This window comes from Eptatretus burgeri, chromosome 11 (genome assembly GCF_056783735.1).
Source record: "Eptatretus burgeri isolate ZD-2024b chromosome 11, Ebu_testis_v1, whole genome shotgun sequence".
NCBI lineage: Eukaryota > Metazoa > Chordata > Myxini > Myxiniformes > Myxinidae > Eptatretus > Eptatretus burgeri.
Genome location: NC_140971.1, coordinates 53,014,926 through 53,037,855, shown reverse-complemented (window position 1 = coordinate 53,037,855; position 22,930 = coordinate 53,014,926). Strand labels below are relative to the sequence as shown.

Below are 22,930 nucleotides of genomic sequence, written 5' to 3'. Positions count from 1 at the left end.
ATAAACTGACGTTTCAGGGGTTGATCTTTCGACATATCTTTTGCTACGATGAGGGGTTAATGCCGAGAACTTCAGTTTATCCTTGCTTCGCAAAGTTGTTGGCATACCTCAATCAACTTCCTATTGAAAAAAAATAAAATAATATATATATATATATATATATATATATATATATATATATATATATATAAATATATATGTATGTAGACATATCAACTCCTCCCATGCTCTTCCAGCCAAAGAAGCTGCATAAAGAAACTCAGAAACGCCACCATGGAAAGCCCACACGGGTTTATTTGATTAGGTGAGAGCTGATTGGTTATCCCCTCCATTCACAGGTGAGAGATGTGGGTGAGTCTATCTATATCTATATATACTGCATATATATATATATATATATATATATATATATATATATATATATGCTCTTTCGAACCACTGACTGACTGAGTGATATTAAAGATCAGTGCCTTCCGGTTGATGTAGAAAATTGAAATTGTGTGTGTCGAGAAAGATCACAGCCAGCACACTGGAAAAAAAAATCACAGAATTGTCAGACAACATTCACAAATGAAAATAAATAAATGAGAAATCAAATGCAGGTGAGTAACCCGAGACAATGGGGAAACACAGTTCATATGCTTACACAATGTGGAGGCACACCCCGCAAGTATATACATATATATATATATATATATATATATATATATATATATATATATATATATATATATATATATATATATATATATATAGTTATGGATTTTAGAATCCGGTCTGATGAATGCATCCACACATCCAGGTCCTCAGACAGTTATTTCCTAAAATTCATGTTCAGATTAGCCCCATGTGTAATGGGATCTTAAATGCGATGTGTTGAGAAGGGTAAAGGATAGATCCCCTCTCTTATCGGAAGCTTTTTTCTTTACGACAGACACGTTCACACAGATTTCTTTCACGAGCTCTGAAGCCCGCCCTCATTTTTCCTCAGCAACATTCTTTCACGAGCTCTGAAGCCCGCCCTCATTTTCCTCAGTGGCATTCTTTCGTGAGCTCTAACGTCCGCCTTTTTTGAGAGCGCATGGGTCATCATGGTAACCGTGCCCCATTGGGGCGGGGTGAGCTTGGGGCGGAAGGCACCCTGCGGACACGGCCGGGGATATAAAAACAAGCGAGAGGTACGTTCTGAAGAGAAAAAGTCTGAAGAGAAAAGTGTGAGGAGAGAAAAGCGAAAGGAGGAGAGTGAAAGTGAAAGAAGGGGGAAAAAAAAAACGTTCTGAAGAGAAAAGTGTTGAGGAGAGAAAAGCGAATTAACTGAGCAAAAAGCAAAGGGTGAGAGAAGCGAGAAAGAGGCGGGTGTCTGACCAGCGCCGACGAGACAATTCATCCTTCCCAGTGCTTCGGAAAATGAGCGTGTGGTGCGTGTGTGGGTGTGAGCAGCGCCACCAATAAGTGAAGAACGGGTCGATCACCAACAACACCAGGGTCTAAACCCGCGACCGATGATCTCGGTGCCCTCCAGACTTTGACTGGCATTCAAGGCTGCCCCGTGAGTGGGTGCACAGCAAAGCTGGGTGATGGCGACAGACGTGACACGCTCGCACGCATTTCACGCCGTTTTCGCTTCATGGACGACTTTCTGGTGAGTGAGCCGATTGCCCCCCCCCACCCCTCCCCCTGAATGATCTGCTGGGTACCCTTGTATGTGTTTAGCTGTAAGAAAGTCAACCCCCGATAAGCATCTGCTCTTTGTCTCTTTCCTGGCATTTTGATTGATTTTGCTTTGAAATTCATTCTTTATTTAAAGGCCCGGTCACACCTTGACGTTTTAGCCAGCGATGGCAACATATTAAAATGTATGTAAAACGCTGGCTTACGTTGAACTTTTGATGTTTTTTTTTTAAAAATTCGGACGTATTCATAGCGACTTGGTCTTATGTATAACGCATTGATAATGGACACAGAATGTTTCGTTGTGTTATAGATAACTTATACCAACGAATGCTGAACCTGTTGGCGGCCTACACAACCGATGCCCAACGATAGTCTAACTTAGGCATAGCGCGTTGCACGCATCGCCGATGATGTGGTGACGTAGCCTATTAAAAGGCTGACGCACACTGATTCGAATCATAACTGCCGTAGAAATGGAAGTGTCAACATCGCGGTCACACCTTGGCGATCTTGCCAGCGTATGCCGACCTAAGAAAAATGTGTCTAAAACGTTGGGGCACGTCAAATACGGTATGAGTAAGTTTGGTATACGTGAGTACAACGCTAAAGTACGCTATCATACGTCGTAGTAAGTAGAGTACGTAAAGAAATTTTAAACATGTTCAAAATTTTATGACGTACTCGGCGTATGACACACGTTCCGCATGCGATGGGGATAAGTTTTACACACGATATGTGGACGCTTACACACGTCCACAAAGGCTACTTATAAGCTAATCATAAGTCGAAACACGTCGCGGTAATGTCTTTTTACGCGAAACTTATTTCTAACTTATGTTTGACGTGCTTTGAACCAATTCTTTACGTAGTCCCAACACACATCGACGTATGTAGACGTATTCCAATGACGTCTTCCGGTCGACAAAAAAAAAAAATTAACGTGTTTCTAGCTTACAACTGCCATATAAAGATGTGTTCCCAGCGGTTTTGGGAATTGGTATATAAAAATGGTGTTCATAAAAGGGGAACCCAACAGTGTTTTCGAGTCCTTTTTGAGTCGATGTCCATGTCAGCAGTAACAGTATCAGTATCAGTATTAGTATTAGTATTAGTAGTAGTTTGTTCATGTTGGCAGTAGTAGGTGAGTGTGAGGGGGAGGGTGTGGGTTATGATGGATCGTCCTTGCGTTTAACGATTTAACGATTTAAATGATAAACTCAACGATTTAAATGGCTGCATCTCCACTATTGAAAGTAGACGCTTGCGCTCAACAATTGGATTTTTTTTACACTCAACGACTTTTAAACGGTACCACTCAGCTATTTTCATTGTTTACAATGAACGATTGAAATTGCTGTCACTCGCCTTTGTTTTTTGACGCTGGGGTTTGGAAATTTGAAGCGTTTCTTCTGAACGTGTTAAAACGCTCAAACTCGACTATTTTAAATAGACGCTGCCGATGGACAATTGGAATCATAGCCAAGCTAGACATCGAAGTGTGAACATCCTCGTCATGCCAAAGAAAAGTTTGAAGAATGCTGCAAATAAGTGTCCTGGCCGTGGCCGTGGACGCTGATGCAAGGACGATCCATTATACCGACGTCTTTCAGCCTATGAGTAACTTAAAAGCAACGTCTGTCGATGTGTGGCAACGATTGCGTAACGTGCCAACAACACGTTAATCATAGGTTAGAAATAATTTCGGGTACGCTAAACATTACCTCGGCGTGTCTCAACTTATGATTAACTTACAAGTAGCATGTGTTGACGTCTGTCAACGATCGCAGACCGTGCATACAACTTGTGGCCAGCGTAGCGGAACGTGTGAGTCATACGCTGGCATACGTCGTGAAATTTCAAGCATGAAAAAATTTGAGGACAACCAAGAAGTACAACGTTTAAAGCCAACGTACAACGACGTATGGCAGTGTTTTTCAGCATGCTCTCAATGTTATTAAAACTTACCCATAACGTATTCAACGTGTGCCAGCGTTTTAGAAAAAAAATTTCAAAAATCGGCATACGTTGGCTAAAACGTCAAGGTGTGACCGGGCCTTAAGGCCCGGTCACACCTTGACGTTTTAGCCAGCATATGCTGACATACAAAAAATTTGGCGAATACGCTGGCACACGTCAAATACGTTATTGGTAAGTTTTGTATACGTTAAGAGCACGCTGAAGCACGCTGGCATACGTTGTAGTACGCCGAGCTCGTCGACAAATTTTAAGCATGCTCAAAATTTTCCGACGTGCTCGACGTATGACTCACACGTTCCGCATACGCTGGCCATAAGTTGTAGGCACGTTATGCGATCGTTGACACACGTCGACACATGCTACTTGTAAGTTACTCAGAAGTCGAAATACGTCGAGGTAATGTCTAGCGTACCCGAAACCTATTTCTAACCTATGAGTAACGTGTTTTGAACCTATGTGTAACGTATCTCCAACGCATAGTGACATATGTAGATGTATTTGACGTCTTCCGGATGACCACAGAACTTACTGAACGTGTTACTAACTTACAGCTACCGTACAATGGCGTATTGGCTGCGTTTAGGGGAATTGGTATATAAAAATGGGCTTTACAGGAGGAACCTGTCAGTGTTCCAGACTCCATGATTTTTTTTTTGTTGTTTTTTTTTCTTCGGAATGACGGTGATGTTGACACTTCGATGTCTAGTGCGGTTATGATGAAATCGTTGAGCGGCAGCCTATTAATATGGTACGCCACGTGATCGTCGGCGATACGCTGCCGCACTATGCATAAGTTAGACTATCGTTGGGCATAGATTGTGAACGCCGACAACACGCTAAGCATTCGTTGGTATAAGTTGTCTATAAGTTATCGAAACGTTCTGTGTACATTACTAATACGTTATGCAGACGTCCAACTCATCATTATTCACCCAAAACTGAAAAAAACATCAATAGTTCAGCGTACGCCAGCGTTTTACATATATTTTGATACGTTGCCATATGCTGGCTAAAACGTCAAGGTGTGACAGGGCCCTTACCTCAGCAAATAAAAAGTTATTTTTATTTATTTATTTTATTATTAATAAATTATTTGTTGATTTCCAACATGTCCGTATTTGTCCTTTCCTTCCATTGGTCTGGCATTGTCGAGGCCGAGATAGACTGGGAGGTAATTACCACAGATTTGACCAAAAAATCGTTGGCACGCACCGGCGGCTAAAACGCTCGGCCGCCCAAATTAAAATCTAATCAGATAACATTTGTGCTTTGACGAGGGCGCGCTCCCCACTCAGGTAACCACGTGACCTCTAGTTAAATGGAAAAATTAGACGGTGGACACTGGAACTCGTGGTTGATTGGGTGGCGTTCATGGTTTTAAAACAAGCCACCATACCACAACCTTAATTGTGAGCGGTGGCCTCAGGTCCGGCTCTACCGAGGACAACCGGGAATTGATCCCCCTGAGTGACAAGCTGGTGTCTTGGTACCCTTGGCCACAACAATATATATATATATATATATATATATATATATATATATATATATATATATATATATATATATATATATATATATATATATATATATATATATATATATATATATATATATATATATATATATATATATATGTAGCCTGGTGTGTTGGCGCAGTGGTTAGGGCAGCGGCTTGGGATCCAAAAGGTCCTGAGTTCAAGCCCCGTTGGGCCACTGGATTAATACACCAAGGGGTTGACTCAGCCTGTCATCCTTCCGAGGTCGGTGAAATGAGTACCAGTGTAATGGGCCGGTGTATACCCCGGTTAAAATAGGTGTACCATATCTCTGTATAATAAGAGGCGACCAGGGTTGTGTCAGGAACGGCATCTGGCGTAGAACATGTGCCAAATCACTATGCGGATCATATGGATGATCCGCTGTGGTGACCCCGAACGGAAGCAGCCGAAAGAAGAAGAAGAAGATATATATATATATATATATATATATATATATATATATATATATATATATATATATATATATATGTATTGTTGTGTCCAGTGGGTTTAACACCTACCTGGATGGACGGCCAAGCTTCTCCCTTGAAGACCTTCAGTCGACACTGTGATTAATGTGCGTGCTGGACGGGGGCGCAATTGGCAAGGGGCGGAAGAGCACAGAACAGGGGGGGTTTTACTCGAACTCCACTACAAATACACGGATGCAGAATTTTTAAAGGAACACATTTAATGAAAATAGACAAATATTTACAAAGGACAAGGATTCAAAAGGTAAAGATAATAACGTGAAGGAAATAAATCCTAAATTCGAGATGCCTCTTCACACAGACTTAAATACAGACAAAGGGAAAACAATAAAAAGAAAACCCTTCTCTTATTCTTGTACTTAGCTTGGCCCAGAGCTGGTCTTTGTGGAATTTGAAATCGAGGCACTTCCACCAGCACGTGCAGACTTGCGCAAAATGGCACCTCGTCGCTTCTCTCGTAACGTGACAAATGCATGCCAGGGAATCCATGAGCGACACTCCACACCAGGGATGAGACCCAGTGCAGCTGCTTCGTGCATCGCTCGTCCTCACCAATCCAACCAAGAGCCAAAAGCTAGCATCTTGCTTCACCACTCAAGCCAAATCTCCTCAACACAAATGTAAGGATCATGCTGTCCTCCTCGTGCATGCGCTCACCCTGAACTCCCGCCACTGACTGACAAACGTCACAGAAACCACCGTTTGCTCCTCCGGGGTGAGGCTTGCTCACCCAGGAAGGTGGGGCTTCCACCCACTCAGCACACCTGGCTCACCACTGACGTCTCACCCATCAATCTGCAGCCTAGGGGGTGTGACTTCATCCTCTGTCACCCTTGGATGTGGGGTTTCTGCCTACTCAGCATGTTTGCTTGTCGTTGTTTTAGGGACGTGTTTCCCCACCTCTATTGCCGATCTTGAAATATAAAAACATAGAAAAAAACACGGGGGGGGGGGGAACTCACTCACCCTAACTTATTCTTACTCCCAAAAAATTAACACCACCCCACCCCACCATGTGGTAACACCACCCCCACCATGTGGTAACACTTTAGCTCAAAGTTTCTCCACTTAATCACATCGAGACACCTCCTACACATCCACATACCAAACTACTGTCTTCAATGCTAAATTCCCTTTTAAATTCCTCCATCTATCCCCACAGCCATATATATATATATATATATATATATATATATATATATATATATATATATATATATATATATATATATATATATATATATATATATATATATATACACATGTGGAGTGTGACGATCACTCCCCTTGTCCCCATTGGACATAGTCCGACCCAAAGGCCTCGGCCCAGCAACACTGTAGAACAGACAAAGATTTCATTGTCAATGACAGTTTAACATGAAACGGAGCCAACTATCCAGATTTCAGATTTATTTGCCCTCATTAGAATGGCATACCAATAAAGAACACATTCGTCATTTATACATCAGACGCACCTCCTTACTGTTATGGTGAGCATCGCCACGGATTGTGTCTCACACGGTAAAACCGCATAATCCGCAAAGAACAACCATCTTTCTTCCAGCATGTGATGTGACCAGCCGGGAAATCGAAACATGAGGAGTGTGATGAGCACACCGCTGATCCCCATTTGACACAGTCCACACCAAAGTGTCGCCTCCAACACAGAGGCTTCGGCCCAGTGACTCTGTCATAGATATAAAGATTATGTGGTCATCATCATTTAGACATCAAACGGAAACACCGATCTGGATTTCGGGCTTATTTGCCCTCATCACCGGATCTTTGTCTCTTAGACAGAGTCACCGGGCCGAGCCCTCTGTGTTGCAGGCGACGCTTTGTTCGGGGATCAGCGGTGTGCTCATCATACTCCTCATGTTTCGATATATATATATATATATATATATATATATATATATATATATATATATATATATATATATATATATATATACATATATATATATATATATATATATATATATATATATATATATATATATTTTTTTTTTTGATGGGCGAGGTCCATCTAAAAAGTAACAGGACTGACTTCACAGAAATTTTATTCCAAAAAATAGTTTGAAATCACAGCTTGTCCCCTTTAAAATAGTTTCTCTCCAGTCTCACACACTTGTCCATCCTCTTCTTCCATGCTTTGATGTACCCCCGGAAGGCTTCTTCTGGAATCCTCCGGAGCTGTGTCATCACGGCCCTTTTGATGGCCTCCACATCAGGAAACCGGGTCCCCTTGATCACCTCTTTGAGCTTGGGGAATAGGAAAAAATCACAAGGGGCCAAGTCTGGCAAATATGGGGGTTGCTCCAGAGTTGGCACGTTCCTCTCTGCCAGAAACTGTTGGACGCTCAGGGCACTGTGAACAGGGGCGTTGTCATAGTGGAGCACCCAGGCGTTGTTCTTCCACAAATCCCTCCTCTTGTCCCGGACTGATCTCCTGAGGCGCCGGAGGATCTCCTTGTACACGTATTGATTCACTGTTTTACCCTGCAGTAGAAACTCGAAGTAGATGATGCCCTTGATGTCCAAAAACTCGATGAGCATCACTTTGACCTTCGACTTCGACATCCTTGCTTTCATTGGTCTTGGTGATGCCAGACTTTTCCACTGATGACTCTGCCGTTTGGTCTCGGGATCGTATTCGAATATCCACGATTCATTGCCAGTAATGACTCTCCCGAGCAGGTCTGGATCTTCCTCAAGGCGATCGATAATGTCTTGACAGACAGTGACTCTTTGCTGTTTCTTTTCGTCGGACAACAGCTTGGGGACCATCTTTGCGCACACCTTGCACATTTCGAGATTTTCAGTGATGATGCTCCAGACAGTGTCCTTGTTGATGGAAAGTTCCTCAGCAATCATCCGCACCGTGAGTTGATGATCTGCGCACACCATCTGCTTCACACGCTCGATGTTGTCCTCCGTTCTGCTCATTGAAGGTCTCCCAGACCGTGGATCGTCTTCAACCTCCTCCCATCCCTCTTTGAACCTCTTGTGCCATTCAAATTCACGTGTACGTGACATCATTTCTTCCCCGTATACTTGCTGCAGCATTGCGAAGGATTCGGAAGGTGTTTTGCCAAGCTTGGCAAGAAACTTCAGATTGGCTCTCTGCTCACAACTCATAGCGTGATGACTCAGACGAGACAATGTGTAAAGCACGACCTGTAAAAAATCATACAATGAGCGCAGTCAACTATCACCAATCACATATATTTCTGGAATGTTGCGAAAGACTGTGACACAACCCATTCATTCAAGTTGTGTAAGTGGAGCACACCGCAGGCTCAGTCCCATTGCTTTTTTGATGGACCTGATATATAATATTTTTTTTTTGCATGCTTTTATTGCATCTGATCTACTCCCCCATGTGATTCCACATTTGGCTGTCAGACATGTTGCTTACTCACAATATATTTGTTTATATTTTGCTGCAAAGCTGACCCCTGCTTATGCAGGAATAATTATTTCTGTCCAAATTAATTGAGTTCCCGGTACTCCCTCTGTCAGTGCATTGATTGCTGCTTTTCATTTGTACAATGACTCGACACCCACAAGCTGGCTATTAAACACTTGTCTGTAAACGTTATGGCAGTCCCTTGGATAACGATGAATTGTTTCCAAAACCAGGTTGGAAATCAGATCAAATTCTGAAAACTTCACTTTGAGAACTGCAGATCCTGATGGGGAAAAATAATAATTTATTAATAAACGTGAAAGTTGTCAACAGAAAATGCAAATGTTCAGATAGTGATTTTGAGGACCAACGAACTGCACACATAACCCTTTGGAAACGTTTCTGAAGTGTTCTGGCCAGGTAACATAGGGGAACTGCACACACCTTTAGTTGTCCGCAACTGCATTCAACTGACTGTGGAATCGCATCTTACTATAACATGTCATCTTGGTGCATTGTAACTTGATAGGTCAAAAGGTCGTTGCTTCGAGGGCATGTTAACCCGAAGTGAAAGATCTCGCAAAGGCCTTCGAAGAGAATAAGCCATAGCATGCTGGTACCGTGGTAAAATTCCCAATTCCTAACTCGTCTTCTGCAGAGTTCTTCCTCCTGTATTTATAACCAACTGAATGTTGGATCACAACATGAGGAGTAATGCCAAGAGATTGGTTCTGTGGTTGGAACTGCATCATTTATTGAGAAACTCCCACCCCCAGTGATACAAACCATATCGTGACAGGACATTTAATATTTTCAATGCGTTTTATTTATTTTTTATTTATTGTCACCCATCTCTCCTTTGCTTCTCCCATTCCAGCTCAAGGAATATGTGGAACACGAATTGTGTGCAAAGCACTTCCTTGGCACACCTGAGTTTTTATCAATCTACGTGGCCTTTATCCGTGGCTTGATGTAGTACTGCTCTCCCCTCTGGGCTGGCGCCCCTGCCTCACATATTGCTCAGCTTGACGCCATGGAAATCAAAGCCTTCAAGATCATTGAAACCTCCACCGATTAAGCTGAGTCTCTGCATCTATGACCTTCACATCGCAGACAGGTCGCTGGTCTCTGTCTTCGACCATCTCACCCTCTGACCTTTCCATGCTCTATCCTCCTAGGCTTCTGCAGAGCACACAAAGTCTGCCAGTAACCCCCTTCTGGGGAAACTTCCAAAATCCAGACTCACTCCCTCGTCTTCACTTTTTCGTTTCTCTTTTTTTTTTGTGCCTGTGAAACCAACTTCCTCAGTTTTTTTCCATCTCCTTCTTCCCTCCACGGCTTCTTGACAGCTGTTCACCACCACATGCCTCGACACTGTGTATTTTAATCAAATTCAAGAGACATCATATGAAGATTTTGGATTTGTTAAATGTGCAGCAAAATAATGCCCCTATTTCATAATTTGTAGATTTTACAATGACCAAAGGCTTGAATATAAAAGCACATTCTTCAGAAAGACGTTGGTAGGTCTACTTTTGCATAAAGTGCAAGGATATTATGAGACAATTGACAAACGTATGGGATATAGGGAATTGATTAGATGCTGGTCCATATTGTATGTGGGATTTGAACCTAGGTTTACCAGCATCATGAGATGGGGATTCAAAAGGGAACACCAACATGGACCCGAACTGTCATTCTGTTATTACATGTTATTGTTGTGTGTTCATGATTATTTTGAAGTTTGTGAAAATAATATTTATCGAATTAGCCATGCAGAGATGACTCGACCCACACTTTTTTTTCTCACTGAAGATTCTGCTTGAGACACGGCAAAATGTCTATGAAACTCCTTGTTTCCCCTCCAAATTTATTACTGTCAACTCATCCTACTCTGTTTCCACAATGATTTTATACCCCCTCTTAGCCATTCCTTCCTGAACTCTGTATTCCACACCTGAGAAGGTTGAGAAAGATTCTGTTCCAGCCTTGACCCTGCATCAATGCTCATTGTTTTTTTTGTTTTTTTCCAAATCCTGCTCTGCTGCTCTTGCTTCTCCTCTGCCAGCACTCCTCGTCCAGCCCTTCACATTTGGGTCTCCTATATTCTGCTGACATTGTTTTTTCTTTTTTTTCCAAACAGCCAGATCATTGACCATCATCTTGGATGCCATCCCAGTCACTCAACTTGGGACATGCTGCTGCTTCTCTTTCAACAATGATCGGTGGCCATAACTCTCAAACAAGAGGACACAATCGTCTCCATGGATATATCTTGAGCAGTCAATACAGTCTGGAATCCTACTCTGCTTCCCAAGCTTGCTTATCTGGATTTCTGACTTCCTCCACTTGCACAGTCAACACATTGCTCTCAATGGAATTCTTTTCTCTCCTCTCCTCTAAAGGTTGGAATGATTTGATGCAGTGTCTTGGGCTCGATGTTGTTCATCTATATTGTAAACGACTTATCTGATGTTCTGGAAACTCCTCTTCCTACTTGCAGATGATTCCACATGATGCAGTGTGGTACTCTGTCCCGATGACAGGCAGGCAGCAGCTGTGTCATGCTCTGCTGATCTGGAATTAATTAGATGCTGGTCTGACAAATGGAATAGGTCTTTCACTCCTGGAAAACATCACAGTCTCACTCTGTCCCTCCAAAAAGATCATCAAATTAATCCACTTATCTATTTCAATTGTCAGCCCTTGGAAAAAGTGCAGGCAATTGAAAACCTCAACCTCACCATCAATCGCAACATCTCATACGTACGAAAACTGCCCTCACTGCCTCTTCTCTCATCCTGCTCCCTCTGCTCTCTCAGCCCTTCTCCCCTCCCCAGCTCCTCCAGGTTGTTCGTTCCAGTAACTTCCAAAATTCCCTAAAAGCAAATCGAGCAACTCGTCTTGGTTAAAATCCCAAATTCCTGGCTGTCTGAACACCTCCATTTTTTTCTTTGTCTTTTCTCTCATTTGTGGAGCTACAGTCCATTGTGCGGTTGTTCAATCCCACACTCTTCCCTCCAAGGATTCAACTTGGCAGTGCATCACATTCTCAGGTTATCCTTCATCCTTAACTGTGATATATTTTCTTGCCTCTTTAACCTGCCCGGACATCTAACCCTTTTACTTCCAGGTGACTGTTTTCTTCCCTTCAAGCCGCTGTCACACCTTGACGATTTAGCCAGCGTATGCCGACGTATGAAAAATTTGTCAAAAACGCTGGCACACGTCAAATACGTTATGGGTAAGTTTTGTATACGTTATGAGCATGCTGAAGCATGCTGGCATACGTCGTAGTACGCTGGCATACGTCGTAGTACGCTGAGCACGTCGACAAATTTTCACATGCTCAAAATTTTTTGACGTATGCCAGCGTATGACTCACACGTTCCGCATATGCTGGCCATATGTTGTAGGCACGTTACGCGATCGTTGACACACGTCGACACACATTACTTGTAAGTTACTCATAAGTCAAAACACGTCGAGGTAATGTTTAGCGTCAGTGTTCCAGACTCCATGGTTTTTTTTTTATTCGGCATGACGGTGATTTTGACACTTCGATTTCTAGTGCGATTATGCTAGTAATATAATTAATAGGCTGCCGCTCAACAATTTAAATCATAACCGCACTAGAAATCGAAGTGTCAACATCATCGTCATGCTGAAGAAAAAAAACAAAAAAAAAAACATGGAGTCTGGAACACTGACAGATTCCTCCTGTGAAGCCCATTTTTATATACCAATTCCCCTAAACGCTGCCAATACGCCATTATATAGTAGCTGTAAGTTAGTAACACGTTCAGTAAGTTCTGTGGTCGTCCGGAAGACGTCAAATACGTCTACATATGTCAATGTGCATTGGAGATATGTTACTCATAGGTTCAAGGCACGTTACTCATAGGTTAGAAATAAGTTTCGGGTACGCTAAACATTACCTCAATGTGTTTCGACTTATGAGTAACTTACAAGTAACGTGTGTTGACGTGTGTCAACGATCACATAACGTGCCTACAACTTATGGCCAGCATGTGCGGAATGTGTGCGTCATACGCTGGCATATGTCGAAAAATTTTGAGCATGCTTAAAATTTGTCGACGTGCTCGGCGTACTATGACATATGCCAGCGTGCTTCAGCGTGCTCTTAACATATACCAAACTTACCCATAACGTATTTGACTTGTGCCAGCGTATTCGACAAATTTTTCATACGTCGGCATACGCTGGCTAAAACGTTAAGGTGTGACAGGGCCTTGACACTTCGATGTCTAGTGCGGTTATGATTTGAATCTTCGAGCGGCAACCTTTTAATAGGCAATGCCACGTGATCGTCGGCGATAAGCTGTCGCACGCTACGCATACGTTAGACTATCGTTGGCCATAGGTTGTGAACGCCAACAACACGCTAAGAATTCTTTGGTATAAGTTATCTATATGTTATCGAAATGTTCTGTGTTTGTTACTAATACGTTATGCATACGTCCAACTCGTTATGAATACACCAAAAACTGAAAAAAGTATCAATAGTTCAGCGAACGCCAGCGTTTTACATACATTTTGATACGTTGCCATACGCTGGCTAAAACGTCAAGGTGTGAGAGTGGCTTCACTCTCCTATTTTCCTGTTCATTCCTTCTCTTGCTTGCTGCATCCACATGTGGCCCCACTACCTTAACGCATCTTTGCCCTCTGTTACATTACACTTCTCTGAGCTAAGATTTAGCATCCAATTTTTTATGAACACAGAAGTTTTATTTATTTATTTATTTATTTATTTTTCAGTTGAGACATAATATTTAGGGTTTTGGTTATGCTTGTCATGCTTGCATTGTTATGATGAAGGAACTCTGTTTCTCTCATTCCAATTCCTTGACCTCTCCAGCATAGGTGAAGATCGTCCTAAATTGGATAAACTCCTGAATCTCACAATCAGCCATGATCTTATTTGGACAAACCACTTTTCAAAGTTGACCTCCAAAGCCAGCCGTGGACAGGGCATCCTCTATCATACAAATTCCTTCCTTAGCACAACTGAACTCCTATCCACCTACAAGACCTTCATCTGCAGTTTGATGGAGTACTGCTTCACTTGCCTCATATCTTGCTCAGCTGGATGCCATTGAAACTAAATGTTTTTTTAAGATCATTGGAATCTCCTGCGATGAAGCTGAGTCTATGGGCTTATCACTTCACCATCACAGACAGGTCGGTGGTCTCTCTGTATTCTACCCCTCCTTTTTGGTCTATCACTCTCTGCTCCATGCTTTGTCTCCAAAAAGTTTCTGCAGGGCTCACATGGTCTAGCATCAACCTCCTTGTAAAACTACCAAAATCCAGGAAAACCGATCACATCCACTCATCTGTTGTACACCAACCTTCCCTACCCCATACATCTCCAGGTGCTGTACGACGTCATTGCTAGGCTCTGAAGACCTTCGGTGCTGGCGATCACGCACGCCAAAAGGACGTACTCAGTTTTCACTCCTTTTTTTATTCTGTGAAAATATTTTTTCACCAAGTATATTCATCTGTGTGTTTGTCAGACGATTTTTGGACAGAGTTTTCAAGCAATCACTCAATTTTTTTTGTGTATCCAGGTTACCAGTCAAGGACAGCAATGCATAATTTTGAAGATCCGAATCCGGATCTGGATACTCGAATTTTTTAAGTGATTCTTCACCATTGAGAGATAGGGCCAAAAAGGATATATAGCACAATATCTCAAAAGGTTATGGAAGGAATCCGCCGAAACTTGGTTGATAAGTTAAGAATGCCACCAAGAAAAATTGATTCAATTTTGGTGAAAATCTGAATCCGGATCCGGATACGAGAATTATTTAATTTTCAAGTGATTTTTCACCATGAGAGATGGGGCTAAAAACGATATTGCATGATGTCTCAAAATGTTGCGGACAGAGTCGGATGAAACTTGGTGGACAGGTTGGGTATGTGGACATTTCGGCAAAATATTCAATTTCGGTGAAGATCCGAATGCAGATCTGGATCCGAATTTTTTTTAAGTGATTCTTCACCATTGAAAGATGGTGCCAAAAATGATGCAAAGCATGATATCTCAAAAAGTTGTGGACGAGTTGTGTCAAAACTATCTGGATGAGTTGGTTTGGCGTCAAGAACAAGCTGATTCAATTTTGGTTAAAGTCCGGATTCAGATCTGACCTATCAGTGGGATACACAATGTAAACTGTTCAGCCTGGTGGACGTATGCGCTCTACCAAGTGCCGTTCCATTTCACCAAGTGTCACTCTGTGAGTGAGTTTTTCATTTTTCTTGTTTGTTACTTGCAAAAATCGAAGATTTTTCAAGTATATTGGTTGGTCTTGTGCATTATTCTGTCTGTTTGTTACTTTTTAAACTGATCTTCATGAAACTTCACCAAATGGTGGAGTTGGTGGTCTGACAGAATCTTATTTATTTTGAGGTCAAAAGGTCAAAAGGTAATCATAGGCAACTTTTACCTCTTTTGATGGTCAAAAGGTAATCATAAGTCAACAACTTTTTAAAATTTCTGAAATCCTCAATTTTCATCCGATTGAATTCAAATTAAAAGAGGATTTGCATATCAAGTCACTGAATTCAAGCAGAAACTGTATTTGAGGTCAACATTGGCCAAAAGGTCAAAATAGGCTGGGTTTCTAAAATCCTCAATTTTCATCCGATTGTCTTGTAATTTGAAAAGCATTTGCATACAGGTCACTGAATTCAACCAACTATTATTTTTGAGGTCAACATAGGCCAAAAGGTCAACATTGGCCGAATTTCTAAAATTGTCAATTTTCATTCCATTGACTTTAAATTGAACAGGATTTGCATATCAGGTCAATGAATTCAACCACCAATTATTTTTAAGGTCAAAAGATCAACTCAGGCCTAATTTCTAAAATGGAGAAATCGGGCCAAAAACGAAATATATCATGATATCTCAAAAAGTTGTGGATGAGTTGGTTATGTGACAAGAACAAGAGGATTATATTTTGGTTCAGATCCGGCCCATTAGTGGGATGCAAAACGTAAAGTGTTCAGCCTGGTGGAGGTATGCGCTCTACTCAGTGCCATTCTACTTTGTTCTGTTTTGCCAAGTGTCGCTGCAGGAGTGATTTTTCATTTGTATGTCAATCGCTGTATGTCAATTTGTATGTACAATTTTAAACCGGTCTTCAAGAATCTTCACCAAATGGTCAAGTCCGTCATAAGCAAGAAGTTGGTTTTGAGGTCAAAAGGTCAACATTGGCCAAACGTCAACAACTTTGTCGAATTTTTAAAATCCTCAATTTTCATCCGATTGACAAGAAATTTGAACAGGATTTGCACAACACGTTGCTGAATTCAACCACCAATTATTTTTGCAGTCAACATATGCCAAAAGGTCAACATAGGCCAAAGGTCAACAACTTAGGTGAGATTTCTAAAATCCTCAATTTTCATCCCATTGACTTGAAATTTGAAGAGCATTTGCATATCGGGTCACCGAGTTCAACGAACAAGTATTTTTGAGGCCAATATAGGGCAAAAGGTTAACATAGGCCAAAAAGTCGACACAGGCCAAATTTCTAAAATTGAAAATTTTCATCCGACTGACATGAAATTTGAAGAAGATTTGCATATTTGGTCATTGAGTTCAACCACCAATTATTTTTAAGGTTAAATTTGTTTTATGTATTTCGCAAGTATCGTGCTATGCACGACATCTTTCTTTGTTTGTTTGTCTGGGCAATATCTCAGCCATCCTTTGAGCAAGGAAGCTGAAATTTGGGCTCAATAGTGAACAAGTGCTTTCGTGAAAATGGTATTTTATTTTTTTTTGATGAATCAATGAATTCATTAATCACTTAATTATGGAGTTATTAATTACTTATTAATTTTCTTTCTCATCTGGGCAATATCTCCGGCACATTATGAGCTAGAAAGCTGATATTTGGGCACGACAGTGACCAAGTGATTTGGCTATAAACGGTATTTTTATTTAATATTTAATTGTTTGATTAACTAATTGATGGCTTTTCAAAAGGTACAGATTCGGATGGACCAGTGGTTGTTTAAATATGTTATTAGCTAATTGTTTCAGAAAGTAATTATATTATGACTATTATTTATTTATTTTAATTATGCAATTAATCAATCCATCATTGTACAATGCTCCCTCCCAATTCCGTCTCTATGCGCTGCACGGTTGCATCGCCGAATGCTGAAGGCACCCTGCCAATGTTGTGCGCTGGAGGATATGTAATTTATTTATTTGCCATGGGTGTGGTGTACTTTGAATGTAGCCCTACTTGTTCCTCTTTTTACCGCCTGTGGAATCAGCTTCCATATCCTCTCCAGATCTTCAAGACAACTGTTCACCACCATGTCAGATCACCCCCAATCCAAAACCATGATAATTTCTATCCTCAATAACCCCACCCAAATCCCTCCTCCTTCCAATTTTCCAGTTTTCCCTCCTTGAAGTTTCCTTTTGCATTCATCTTGTCCATTCCTTGCATCCTATATGTCCAACTTGTCCACCCCATGCATGTGGGTTTTGCATCTTTGCGTTTTTGTCTGTTTTGTCCTGATTTGTTCACTGCACTGGCTCTTCCACGAGCCTCGACTATGTATATAAAAAAAAGTGACGATAATGCTTGTATAGCAATTGGATTCATTTGAACATATATATTACAGCACCACGATAAGATATTTCCATTGCTATTGCATCGCTGCAAGAAACAGGTCGACCAAAGATCACACAGAGAGATCAAATTGAAAACATTACTGAAGGAAAATGGTCTCAAATTTCATTGAACAGAACAGAATATACCATGTTGAGGGAGGCCTTTACCCTCTAGTGGACGAAATATGCTGGTCGAATCGAGATAAATCAAGTCTTATTTTATCAAAAAAGAAACCAACTCAAAAATAAAACCAGTATCTGCGATCACAAAGCGATCACTAAGAGTAAGCCTCCCCCACTAGGGGAAGCTTAACCTTGTCGATCACATGTGACTTACCCTTGGCCTGTGATCCAATGATGGCCATATTTTTTTCGGACTACCATCTGCCCTTGACCTACAACATTTCGGGATAGAGTGTAAATAAAGAAGTGTGTCTCCATCTGCAATCCATCCATAAAACCCACCATCATGAAAATCAAGAAAATTATTCAAGTTATGATTGAAAAAGTATGTTTTTTTATTTACAGGTCGCAATCTGAAAAAAAAGGTCAAGGAAACAAAACAAATAACAGCTGCACAATTATGATGCAAGAACATCTTTGAGGGCCAAGCAGTCTTTCAGATTCCGCATTGACAAAATTGAGTGATGACAAAAAAGCATTATTTCTTTCAGACCGCCATTTTACCTTGACCTTTAATGTTACGTGAATGCTCATTTTTCTATCGACAATCGAGAGAGTGCAATTTCGTTCTGATCAGACAAACTTTAGTCGGGTTGTGCTGAAAAATGTGAAAATGTCTATAATTAGGACATTACCTTAAACTTAGGTCAAGGTCAAAATAATTACGTCAACTCCATTTACTTTCTATTTGCATTAATGATCCAAAATTTCATTGCCAAACTCCCAACTAGCTCTGAGATTCAGCTCGGAAATTGATACGGTTCAGAAATTTGGAGAGTTGAGAGTGCAGCAAGAAAAAGAAAAAATTCTAATTGGTTTAGTGCTCCAAGTGGTCGAAGAAACGTTGGAGTACCACTTAAAATTGGGAGAACTAATTGGAGAAATAAACCTTACAACAGCAATTAGCCTTCCCTATCCTATAGAGGAAGCCTTAATTAAACATAGGGGCAATACCCTGGGCAATCACCTGGTAGCGGCTGGATAAGATAACCAGCAACGATTGGTCGGCATGGATGACCCACAAAATATGTAATGGAGAAGATAGTAAATAACGATGGAATTGATTGTTTTTAATGCCGTGAACAAACTTTGATATATCACAACCTATAAAGGTTGAGGTCAAGTTTCATCGGAATTATTGTATGCATGTGTAGTTTGTGGAGGAAAAAAGCAAATACCTATTGGGGGGGGGGCAACCCCCGTAGACCCCAATAGGGCCCGATTTTTTTTTTAATGCCATGAACAAACTTTGGTACATACAGGGTGATGAACGTTGTGGTAAAGTTTAATCAAAATCGTATGTGTCGTTTCAGAGAAGATGTTGAAAGTATTTGTGGACGGATGGACGATGCACCATTCCATAAAGGCCCAGTCACACCTTGACGTTTTAGCCAGCAATGGCAACGTATTAAAATGTATGTAAAACGCTGACTTACGTTAAACTTTTGATGTTTTTTTTAAAGATTCGGACGTATTCATAACGACTTGGTCTTATGCACAACATATTAGTAATGGACACAGAACGTTTCGTTGTGTTATAGATAACTTATACCAACGAATGCTGAACCTGTTGTCGGCCTTTACAACCTATGCCCAACGATAGTCTAACTTATGCATCGCGCGCTGCACGCATCGCCGACGATGACGTGACGTAGGTTATGAAAAGGCTGCCGCACAACGATTCAAATCATAACCACCACAGAAATGGAAGTGTCAACATCGCAGTCACACCTTGGCGATCTTGCCAGCGTATGCCGACCTCTGAAAAATGCGTCTAAAACGTTGGCGCATGTCGAATACGGTATGGGTAAGTTTGGTATGAGTGAATAGAACGCGAAAGTACGCTATCATACGTCGTATTAAATGGAGTACGTCTTGTAATTTTAAACATGTTGAAAATTTTATGACGTACTTGCCATATGACACACGCTCCGCATGCGATGGGAATAAGTTGTACACATGATATGCGATCGTTGACACACGTCCACCACGTTACTTGAAAGGTACTCATAAGTTGAAACACGTAAAGGTAATGGTTAACGTCAGTGTTCCAGATTCCCGGGTTTTTTTTTTTCTTCGGTATGACGGTGTTCAGTGTACAGTGCGGTTATGATTTAGGTTGTTGAGCGGCAGCCTATTAATTATATTATATTATAACCGCACTAGAATTTGAAGTGTCAAAATTACCATCATACGATTTGTTGATCGTATGGTCAAAATTACCATGATCGTGTGGTTGATCGTATGATCATATGCTCATAAGTCAATAGCTTGGAAGGAAGAAAAAAAAAAAACAGGGAGTCTGGAACACTGACGCCAACCATTAGCTTGATGTGTTTCGACTTATGAGCACCTTACAAGTAACGTGTGTTGATGTGTGTCACCGATCGCGTAACGTGAGTACAACATGTTACTCATAGGTTAGAAATAAGTTTCGGGTACGCTAAACATTACCTCGACGTGTTTCGACTTATGAGTAACTTACAAGTAACGTGTGTCAACGATCGCGTGCCGTGCCGACAACTTCTGGCCAGCATTATGCGGAATGTGTGAGTCATACGCTGGCATAAGTCTTAAAATTCCATGCATGGAAAATTTGAGGACAACCGAAAAGTACAACGTTTAAAGCCAGCGTACTACGACATATGGCAGTGTTTTTCAGCGTGCTCTCAATGTTATCAAAACTTACCCATAACGTATTCGACGTGTGCCAGCGTTTTAGACAAATTTTCAAAAAATCGGCATAAGCTGGCTAAAACGTCAAGGTGTGACTGGGCCTTAAGGCTGGAATGGTAATGCCTGCAATGAACCTTGCAGGAGCTATGGTTCTAGGGAGGGGGCTGTGTCATGGTTATGGGGGTAGATGGAAGAATTTAATAGGGAATATAGCATTGTGTAGAGTTGCTTGGTCCATGGATGTGTAGGAGGCATCTCAATGTAACTAAGTAGGGAACCTGTGAGCTTAAGTGATACGTGTCACCACATGGGGGGAGGGGGGGTGGTGTGGTGTGTTGTTAATTATATAGGGAGTAAGAATAAGTTCCCCAATATGTAATTGCCCCCTGTGACTTTTCCCTCTGTCTTTATAACCAAAACCATAAGTAGAAACAAGCAGATGTGCCGAGCAGGCAGAAGCCCCGCCTCCAAGAGTGATGGTGGGCAAAGTCATGCCCCCGAGGCTGATGATTGATTGGCGTGGTATCAGAAGCTAGCTGAGCAGGCAGAAGCCCCACCTTCCCGGGTTTCGTGCGAGCAGGCCACACCCCAGAGGAGGAGGATTGAGAGGTGTGATCAAAGAGGAAGGGTTGGTTGCACATTGTTTGGAGAGGCAAGAGTTTAGGGTGAGCGCACACTGAGGATGATGGCATGATCCTTGTATTCATGGTGAGGCGATTTGGCTCGCATGGTGAAGCAAGACGCTGGCCTTTGGTTCTTGGTTGGGTCGGTGAGGACGATCAGCGCATGACGCCATTGCACTGGGTCTTTGAGCCTTGGTGTGGAGTGCTGCTTGTTGATTGCCTGACGTACGTTTGTCCCGCTACGAGAGAAGAAATGAGGCACCATTTTGTTGCACGCGTCTGCACATGTGAATAGAAGCGCATCGATTCCAAGTTCCACAAAGGCCAGCTCTGGGCCAAGCTAAGTACAAGAATACTCGAAAGGAGTGTTTTTTGTATTTTGTTTTCCCATTGTCTGTATTTGAGTCAGTGTGAAGAGGTGCCTCGACTTGAGGATTTATTTAATTCATTATTATCATTACCCTTTTGAATTATTGTCGTTTGTAAATATTTGTTTATTTACATTAAATGTGTTCATTTTAAGAAGCTGTATCTGTATATTTTTGTGGTGTTCAAGTATAAACCCCCCTTGTGCTGTCTTGGTTGGTGCGAATCTGTGCTGTGCTCCTCTGCCCCTCTGCCATTGCGCCCCCTTCCTCCGGTAATCTCCAAGTCTCGGCTGTAGGCCTTCAAGGGAGAAGCTTTTCCATCCATCCAGGTATGGGTTAAACCCACTGGACATGACAATATATATATATATATATATATATATATATACATATATATATATATATATATATATATATATATATATATACACACACCATGTGTGTGTGTGTTGACCCCCCCCTAAGTTGATGGAGCAGCAAGGCACAGATTGTCTCATAACAGCCAAAGCTGAGTGAACTGTGAGCAACAATAGCTGTCTGCCACATAAGCAACATTGTCTCTGCTTTGCAGGCTTTCATCACACGTTTGTACATCAGCCAGGAGGTGGAGTTGCAGTTGGGCATAATAATAAACCAAATTAAGTAGAGTTACATTCAAAGTACACGACACCCATGCCAAATAAATAAAGAAATAACATATCCTCCAGCATGAGATATTTGCGGGGCACCTTTGGTGCTTGGCGATGTCACTGTGCAGCACATGGAGATGGAATTGGGAGGGAGTGGTGTACAATAATTGATTGATTAATTGCATAATTAAAATATATAATAATCATAAAATAAATGTATATTTTTAATCAATTGGCTGATAGCATATGTAAACCACCACTGTTTCATCTGAATCTGCAACTTTTTGAAAATTAATTAAGCAATCGAAAAATTAAATAATGAATCGATAAATTAATAAATCAAAAATACCCTTTATAGCCAGATCACTTGGTCACTGTTGTGTCCAAATATCACTTTCCTAGCTCAAAATATGCCTGATATATTGCATAGATGAGAAAGAAAATAAATAAGGAATTAATAAATAGATAACAATTAATTAGTTAATTCATCAAAAATAAAGAATGCTGTTTTTGTCAAAGCACTTATTGTGTATCAAAGCACTTATTGCGCCCAAATTTAAGTTTCCTAACTCAAAGGATGGCTGAGATATCGTCCAAACAAACAAACAAACAAGAAAAAGATGTCGTGCAGAGCAGGATACTTGCAAAATCCACCCACTCTCCAATGGTTACCATGAATACATCAAATTGT

At 41.2% G+C, this 22,930-nt stretch overlaps 1 long non-coding RNA gene across 1 annotated transcript in view; it reads left to right on the top strand.

Moving 5' to 3' along the window:
• The first annotated feature begins 954 nt into the window (after window positions 1-954).
• LOC147017081 (uncharacterized) overlaps window positions 955-22,930 on the top strand; it is a 52,104-nt gene continuing 30,128 nt past the window's right edge. The window contains exon 1 of the long non-coding RNA XR_015049716.1: window positions 955-1,642. This is a non-coding gene — a long non-coding RNA (uncharacterized LOC147017081). The remainder of the gene's footprint in view (window positions 1,643-22,930) is intronic.